Source organism: Cebus imitator, unplaced genomic scaffold (genome assembly GCF_001604975.1).
Source record: "Cebus imitator isolate Cc_AM_T3 unplaced genomic scaffold, Cebus_imitator-1.0 Scaffold417, whole genome shotgun sequence".
NCBI classification, from domain to species: domain Eukaryota; kingdom Metazoa; phylum Chordata; class Mammalia; order Primates; family Cebidae; genus Cebus; species Cebus imitator.
Window position 1 is genome coordinate 1,601,480 of NW_016107732.1, and position 9,167 is coordinate 1,610,646.

The 9,167-nt window shown below is 47.5% G+C and overlaps 1 protein-coding gene across 3 annotated transcripts in view; it reads left to right on the plus strand.

Moving 5' to 3' along the window:
* Positions 1-2,348: 2,348 nt before the first annotated feature.
* ZSCAN22 (zinc finger and SCAN domain containing 22) overlaps positions 2,349-9,167 on the plus strand; it is a 31,099-nt gene continuing 24,280 nt past the window's right edge. Inside the window, exons 1-3 of one of the 3 annotated variants that reach the window (XM_037731748.1) lie at positions 2,349-2,422; positions 3,212-3,440; positions 8,678-8,758. The gene's annotated coding sequence lies outside the window, so the exon portion shown is untranslated. Of the gene's footprint in view, positions 2,501-3,211; positions 3,441-8,677; positions 8,759-9,167 lie in introns of all 3 variants that reach the window. The other 2 variants (XM_017509618.2, XM_017509619.2) reach the window with 2 other exon arrangements.

A 9,167-nucleotide genomic window follows, 5' to 3' on the forward strand; every position in this document is an offset into this window, starting at 1 on the left:
ACCTGTAATCCCGCCACTTTGGGAGGCTGAGACTGGTGGATCACCCGAGGTCAGGAGTTCAAGACCAGCCTGACCATCATGGTGAAACACCATCTCTAATAAAAATATAAAAGCCAGGTGTGGTGGCGCACATTTGTAATCCCAGCTACTCAGTAGGCTGAGGCAGGAGAATTGCTTGAACCCAGGAGGTGGAGGTTATAGTGAGCCAAGACTGTGCCATTACACTCCAGTGTGGGCAACAAGAGCAAAACTCTGTCTCAAAATAAATAAACATTTGCTTATATGTACACACATAATCTCTGAAAGGGTAAAATTAGCAAGCATACTGGTTGGCCAGGAGAATTGGTAGGACAGTGATGAGGAATAATTTTCACTATTTATCTTTTTATATTTTTGGAATTTTGAAACATGTAAAATTACTACCAGTTCAAAAAATAAACAAAAATCTGAACTCTTTCAAATTAAAGTAAGTTTGATAATTTCTTTCATTGTTTACTGTCTGCTTTCCCCTCCAACATTGTTCACATGAGCAGAGACCATGTGTCTTGGTCATATTCATACTTGTTCTACATATACTTGTGTGTGTGTGTGTGTGTGTGTGTGTGTGTGTGTGTGTGTTCAGTTAGCAGAACCAGTTGCGTGTAAAACAGCTTTAACTCGATGATACCAAAGAGGTAAGGTAAGATAAAGGTTCCTGGAAGGTGGTTGTAGCACACATAAATTTCCAAGTTACTTTATTAAATTTCCTGTATCAATGAGCCCCAATTTTGAGAGTCCCCTACATGCAAGTTGGACCGAACCACCAAGTCCCCCATTTCCAGTGTTATCTGCATGTCCTCCAAGTTATTCAAGTTGTTTCTGTAATAGGTTACTGGGAAGAAATCTGCATCCAGTCTGAAAAGCAGTCTCCCATAGGTCTCTTGTAAGGAGATCCAACATAAACATCTTCCAGAATGCACTATACAACATGGTAGCTACCAGTCATATATAGCTATTTAGATGTATTTTTATTTTATTTTATTTTATTTTTTATTTATAGTGAGAGGGACTCACTGTGTTCCCCAAGGTGGTCTTGAATTCCTTGGCCTAAGTGTTTCTCCCACTGTGGCCTCCCAAAGTGCTGGGATTACAGGTGTGAGCCACCACACCTGGGCCTAGATGTAAATTTAAATTAATGAAAATTGAAAACAAAATTCAGTTCTTCAGTCACTAACCATATTTAACTTTTCACTAGTTAAAAGACATTTCCATAATTTCAGAAAGTTCTATTGGATGGTGGTGTAAAGGTAGATAGCTGATAGAGCTTTTAAAGTCCCCCTGTGATGATCTGACTGTAGTGGGAATAGGGAGGAGTAGGCTGAGTCAGTTTGCACATTGGGAGCCTTCTCCACTAGGTCATACAGGCCTTCTGTGTATAGATTGAATTACGTCCCACGCTGTCCCTGCGCACCTCCCTCAAAGTGATTTGCATCATGCAGGGCCTGCCTGTTATTAGGGAGTCTCCTGGATATACAGAAACAGGAATGTATGGGGACTGCATACACATGTTGCTCAATTTCTAGTTAAATGGCTGGAGATTGGGGATAAAGAAATGGTGGTATTCATATGGTGTAATGCTATTCATGTTTCAAAAAAGTTTTCAAAAAATGTTTAGTGGAGAAATGTTCAGGGTGAGTGGAAGAAAAAGAGTGTGTAAAATTAGATTATGATTGTTTTATACTCTATACGGACAAACCTAAATTGGATGGCATTTTGGAAATCTCACTTGGATACATGAAAACTGCCAAGATCATTATAAAGAAACAACAGGATCCGTTCTAGATTGAAAGCAATTTGAAATGAGACAGTAGAGTGTAATGCGTGTTTAGTTTGTGCTTGAATAAAAGATGAAAACTACGTAAGGCATTGGGGCAACTGGAGAGTTTAGCATGTGGACTGGATTGGTTACAGGCTTCAATGTCGTTCCTTGGATGAGTGGAAGAATGTACGTGTTCATAGGGGACATCTGCTTAATTATATACAAGGTTCAGGGGAAAATATCTCCGATATACTTTTATGTGTGTACGTGTGTGCGCGTAGAGAAAGAAAAAAGTAAACATGCTATATATTTAAAAGAACATACGAAACTATGGATGTCAATATACTTCCCTTCTAGTGCTGACAGGTTCCCACGCTTTGCTGCTCCCACGCTCCCCTTCCGGTCCCGGCACGCTGTGAACTCCATTTCCCAGAAGGCCTTGTATCTCGTGCATGGCCGTTATCAAGCAGGTAGCGCGCAGGGCCTTCTGGGAGGTGAAGTCCTGGGCGGTCGTTGGCCACCAGGCGGAAGGGCGTACCGGAAGTGCCGGCGGTGGGTATGTAAGTTGCGGCTGGGCGCGCGGAATGTTGCGCGGTCATCCTCTCTCTGGAGCCTGCCGCAGTGGTGAGTTCGTGGGTGTGGTGGAGCAGCAAGGATAATTATGAGGTACGGCGAGGCGCTCGTGGCCTGAGTGTGCTGGCGGTGGGTGTGACTGAGTGGGCGGGTAGGACCCGTGAGTGAAACGCGGACCCCGGGTCGGCGCGGTGCGAGAGGCGTGCGCGCGGCGTGTAGGGGCGCGATCTCCCGTGTCTGGCCAAGTGTTACCGCTTGTGCGCCCGTGGGAGGGGAGTGTTCTGCATGTGTTGACGCCACCTGTCTGTGCAGGCGTGACCTCAGTTGTGTGAGTTTGCCTTATACCCCTTACTGTCACTTCCCATTCCGTTTTCCTTCAGCCTCTGGCAAACCCTAATCCACTTTATTTGTCTAGATTCCCCTGTTCTGAACACTTCCTATAAATGGAGTCATACAATATGTGGTTTCTTGTGACTGGCTTTTTATCACTGAACATGTTTTCAGAGTCCATGTATTAGTTTTTCATTCCTCTGTATGACTGAATAATGCTCCATTATGTGGATATACCACAGTTTGTTTACTCATTCATCAGTTCATGGACACTGGGGTTGTTTACAACTCTTCTGATATTATAAGTGCTACTGCTGTAAACATTCATGTACAGGTATTTGTGTGGATGTATATTCTTAATTTGGGAAGGGGAGGCCATTGATGGGACCTAGGCTTGGGAAGAGCCTAGCCTGGGTGTATTTGTGTCTGTCTCAGGAGCACCTGTGTGCATGGCCATGACCACACCTGCTTCTTACTGCTTGTGCTCACTAGCCGTACTTCATTTTCCAGAATCCCAGGCCTGGACCCCTGAAGTCAAAGCCAAGAACCTGGGGCTGCACTGGTGTGTATGATCAAAGAGAAGGCGGCAGTGGCCCTGGAAACAAACTTGTCTCTGCAAGAGTCATTAGCAACCTGGGACCTCTGCCCAGGACTGAGACCTCAGGCGCTTCCTACCCTGGAGCTGCTGGGCCCAAGCAGCGTGGAGACAGAGCAGAGGTGATGGAGCCTGAGGTGCCAGGTGAGGCAGATGGTGGGGTGGTAGTCTCAGTGGTACAGGGGGCAGATACAGGGCTAGATATTTTCAGAAACCAGATATCCCTCTAAAACACACCCTACTTCTGCTGCCTTTATTCCACTGCCCTGCCTTCCTCAGCCCATTCTAGGCCACTACCTCCTTATGGGACTCCTGCCTCCCATTGCCCCCTTCATCACTGTCCATTCAGCATTGGGTAGAGAGGGTCTTTTACCCCTGACTGGTGAGGCCACCCTTCACTGTAAACTCTCCATCACTGCCCAGGCCATCACAGTATGGTTGGTAAACTCTTTTGTAAAACACAGGCAGCAAATGTCAGCTTTGTAGGCTCAGAGGGAAAACCAAGGATGTTATGAAGGTACATATCTAACAAGAGAAAAACACATGTCCATACGTTTTATTAATAAAATCCAAAACTCTAATACTTTGTTAAATATAATTCATTCCTTAAATGAATGAATGAGCAAAAAGCTTTTCACAGGTAGTTCCATTTTATAGATATGAAACAGACCCCGAGGGAAGTGAGCAGCCCAGAATCATGGCAGAGAGTGAAGATTTGATCCTAGATCTGACAGACTCTACCACCATGCTTGCCATTCTCAGCTTAGGAAAAAGATGGGGAGGAAGGTGTGGGTACTGGGCAAATCAGGGCCCAGATAGTCTGTTCAGTACGCTTACCTCTGTAGGAAGGAACAAAAGGCCCCATATCTGCTCTTCCTTCCTGGGAGTGTCTGTTAGGACCTGAATTCGGTACAGCTGGAATGACCAATTTTTCTCTGTTTAGAGCACTCATCCACTTGATACCTCACTTTGTTCTTACATGGTCCTCATAGAGGTATCCTGTGGATGCTGTCCCCAAAGCCTGAGAACATGGAGCTGAGGCCTCAGACTGTAACAGGGCCCATAATTTTGTATGAAGTTCAAGAATAGGCAGGGCTGGGCGTGGTGGCTCATGCCTGTAATCCTAGCACTTTGGGAGGCCAAGGCGAGTAGGTCACCTGAGGTTAGGAGTTCAAGACCAGCCTGGCCAACATGGCAAAACCCGCCTCTACTAAAAATACAAAAATTACCTGGGCATGGTGCTAAGTGCCTATAATCCCAGGTACTTGGGAGGCTGAGGCAGGAGAATTGCTTGAACCCGGTGGGGGGTAGAGTTTGCAGTGAGCCGAGATCATGCCACTATACTCCAGCCTGGGTAACAGAGCAAGACACTGTCTTAAAAAAAAAAAAACGTCTGGGACACCTTTTCTGCAAGGACTAATTACTACATGGGAGCTGTGTAAGGTGCTGAAATGTCCTAGCCCTACACTGTCCGATATGGTAGTTACTAAATTCAAATAAAATAGCAAGTTCCATTTCCCAGTCACACCAGCTATGTTGCTAGTATTCAGGAGCTTCCTGGGGCTGATGGTGCCATATTGGACAGCACAGCTTCAGAACTTTTCCATCCTCACACAACATTCTAGAGCTTAATTTGAATGTTAGTTACACAGTCCTGTGCCTTTACCAAATTCACTAACCTGAGCACTTGTATGTCTGTAAAAAATGCACATGTATTTTTGAAAGCACAAAGTTTCAAACCTCTGCCTGCCAGTCACTCACCAAACAACCTTTGGTTTAATTTCTCTGTGCCCCAGTTTCCCAACCTGTAAAAGAGGGTAATGATGACACCTCCCTTTGATTTGTTGAGAGTACCACCAAAGGTGTTTGCTGGGCAGCCTGACCTGCAGGAGGTTCTCAGGAAAGGGGAATTGCTGTCATTTGGTGGAAGTGGGTCCCCTTATCTGGTTGGCAGTGCCTGAACATTGCCACGCTTCAACACATTGTCCCCATGTTAAGGAACTCAGCATCACACAGCAAGCCCTTGAGAAGCCCACAGCCAGGGGCAGCGTGGGGGCAGCAGCACAGGTGGCTGTGGCTGCCCACGGGCACCCAGCCTAGGTCCAGAGGAGGTACCTGGATGAGGTGAGGTTTCTGTGTTGAGAGCTTTACTTTTCAGAGGCAGGCGTTTGAGGCACAGCTCTTTTTTTTTTTTTTTTTTTTTGGCACAGCTGTTAAGCAGCAAATCAGGAAGTCTTTTTCTATGGAGTCCCAAGCCCAGTGATTCCCTTGCCCTTCCTGGGAGTCAGGATGGGAAGGAGGGTGTGAAAGTGGCGTGGCTGTAGGCAACGAGGATGCCATGAGGTGTTCATGTTCTGTTTTACTAAAGTCTTCCCACAGAGTGATGCCATTCCATCCTCCTGGGAGTCTGTCCTCATTACACTTTCTAGGGAACAGGCTGAGAGCTGGGATATAGTCAGTCAGTGGCATGCAGTGGAGTCGCAGGTCCCGGGCCTTTGCCTCCCAGGCTGCATCCTCCCTGGGTCACCCCAGATCCACAGAGGCTGCATGTACCTCTATACTAGTGCCCAGGGCAGCACCATATCCCCAGGCTAATTCTGAGGAACATGGTTCACCCCATCACTACCCGTACAGATGCCTTCTTCACGTGAAGGGCACAAGTCACCTCATCAGTCAGCATGGATACTGCCTTCTCAGGCCCCACCTTTTTGCCTAGAGGTCTGATCCTGGGGTGGGGCACATGCTTTGCTGTAGAAGCTCAACTCAGACAAGCATCATACCCTCTCAGTAACTCATATCTTTCCCATAAATTTGGTTTCATTGTGTTGCCTCACTCAGGGGCAGAGTGAAGATCAAGTGAACTGATAACTGTAAGGTGTCTACAGCATGCTTGGCATATAAGTAAATGTTGGGGGCTGTGGTTCAGTCAAGCCCTGAAGGGTGGGCAAGAGGAAGCAGGCCCAGGTTAGGTCTGTACTGCGTTGGCAGGGCCTTGGGCCTTGGGGCCTTAGGGTCTCTGGGACCTAAGGGCAGGTCTAGCCACCCTCATAATCCCTCCACTCCCCCAGCTCTTCTGTCACAGAGGAGCATGGAAGAGGATGAGGTGGAAGCCCAGGACACTGCATTCCTGGCAGATGCTGTCCATGTGCGTTTCCCCAAATGGGCTCAGCATGCACATTCGTTTCCATCCCCTTCCTGTGGCACTTCTAATACCCACACAAGCCCTGGTGTGCACATCTCAGGGTAAGGTCTTCTTTAACCACAGTCCCTCTTCTTCTTCCTCCTCCTCCTCCTACTCATCCCTGGTTGGGGCTTAGAGATGAGGAAATGGGTAGAGGGACCCACATCTGAGCAGATCTGGGGCATAGGGGTTCTTTGTGACTGCACTGCTTATCAGTCAATACCCAGGACAGGGACAGAGTAGAGCCTGGCATGTTTGCTTAGACCCATGAGAGACAGCAGTGGATGAATGAGTGAATAGTGGCACTGAGCCACACCTGCCTTACAGCTGGCATCTGGATAGAGGGTAGGGGTTTTGGGGGTTAAGAATGGAACATTGGGGCTGGGCTCACGCCTGTAATCCCAAGACTTTGGAGGGCCATGGCGGAAGGATTCCTTGAGATCAGGAGCTTGAGACCAGCTTGGATAACATAGTGATACCCTGTCTATAAAAATTTAAATTAAATTAGTCAGGTGTAATGTCATGTATCTATAGTCCTAGCTACTTGAGAGGCTGCGGCAGGAAAATCACGTGAGCCCAGGAGCTCGAGGTTACAGCGAGCTGTGATTGCATCACTGTACTCCAGTCTAGGTGACAGAGCAAGACCACGTATCTTTTTTTTTTTTGGTTTCACCTTGTTGTTCATGCTGGTCTTGAACTCCTGACCTCAGGTGATCTACTCACCTCGGACTCCCAAAGTATTGGGATTACAGGTGTGAGCCACCGCGCCCAGCCAAGACCACGTATCTTTTAAAGAATGGAAAGTTGGCTGGGCGCGGTGGCTCATGCCTGTAATCCCAGCACTTTGGGAGGCCAAGGTGGGCAGATCACCTGAGGTTGGGAGTTCTAGACCAGCCTGACCAACATGGAGAAACCCCATCTCTGTAAAAAAGTAAATTAAAAAAAAAAAATGGAAAGTTGGGGTTCTGAAATTGATGTTGCCACATGACAGGTCCCTGGTCCTTGGGGTTTCCAGGGAGACACCACACAGGCGAAGGGACCGTCAATATAGCTAGGCTTGGGACCTTAACCCTGGGTCAGATATCTGAAGACTTGGACAGCTTCTCAGCCAGAGCCTGGGGACACCACTATGGTGTCAGGAAGGGTCTGGTTGGGGCACACGTCAGGGATGATGCAGACATGCTGTTGGCCTTCAGGCCTCCCCTACCAAGTCACGAAGGAGGTGGGGATCACACAGGAGTGACATCATCACTTCAGTGGGGGTAGGGGGAGCTGATGAGGGCTATCCAGCTGGCCTCTAGAGTCTACAGAGCTGAGCACTTAGGGGCGATGATGACAGATATCATAGTTCTGGAGGGTGGAAGTACAAGATCAAGGTGTCAGCATGATTGGGTTCTGGTAAGGACCTTCTTTCTGGCTTGCAGATGACTACCTTGGTGTGTTCTCACATGGAGCAGAGAAAGAGGGTTCTAGTTTTACTTCCTTTTCTTTTAAGGGCATAATCCCATCATGGGGGTCCCACCCTCATGACCTCACCTAAACCTAAATGCCCCTCAAAGGCCCCACCTCCAGATACTATAACCTTGGGGATTAGGGCTTCAACATATGGATTTGGGGGCATACAACAGTTCCTAACACACCGTGAAGGTGGGAACTACAGCACCCAGCACAGAATCATGGTGATAAGAGCACTCTCTCTTTAATTAGGCCATTTAGCCTCCCCCAAGACAACAGGGCATTTTCCAGAATATTAACCTACTGCCATTCCCCATGGGACTACCCTTGTCAAACATGGCCATGACTAAGGCACCACGTGTGATGTTTCAGAAGCCAGTGACCTTTAAGGATGTGGCTGTGGACTTCACATGGGAGGAGTGGGGGCTGCTGGGCCCAATGCAGAGGATCTTGTCCCGAGATGTGATGTTAAGGAACCACAGCAACCTGCTGTCTGTGGATGAGGCCCCTGTCTCTTCATCCTTGTCACTCCTGTATTTATCCCCTGCCTTGACTTCAGTTACTCACATGTTTATGTGTCCTGTGTTCCCCAGCCGGGTCCCCTGTGTGGAGAGACTGACAGCCCATCCCATATCACCAGGAAGAGACTTTTCCCATTCTTTGGCTTATATGCAGCAGTGTCTGATCCTGGCTGACTTGGAACAATATCATCCACATTTTCTTCCTCCTTTCTCACCACTGACAGGACTTCCTGATTCCAAACCAGATGTGATCTCTAAGCTGGAGCAATGGGAGGACCCATGGACTATGGAAAGAGACATTCCAAGTGAGTGAAATGAAAGTTTCTATATCAGATTGGTGGGTTTATTTCTTCTGTTTTGGGGCAGAGAAGTAACAGTATGCATCCAAGGTAAAAGATCCAGTAAGTGAAACAGCCCCAAAACAAACCCCACACTCATTAAGCAGTCACTTCTCCCAGCCCCTGACAACCTCTGATCTTCTTCTGTCTCTGTGGATTTGCATGTTCTGGACATTTCATATAAATGGAAATTAGAAAACTTGATATAAATACATAAATTCACATAGGGCCGGGCGCGGTGGCTCAAGCCTGTAATCCCAGCACTTTGGGAGGCCGAGGCGGGTGGATCACGAGGTCAAGAGATTGAGACCATCCTGGTCAACATGGTGAAACCCCGTCTCTACTAAAAATACAAAAAATTAGCTGGGCATGGTGG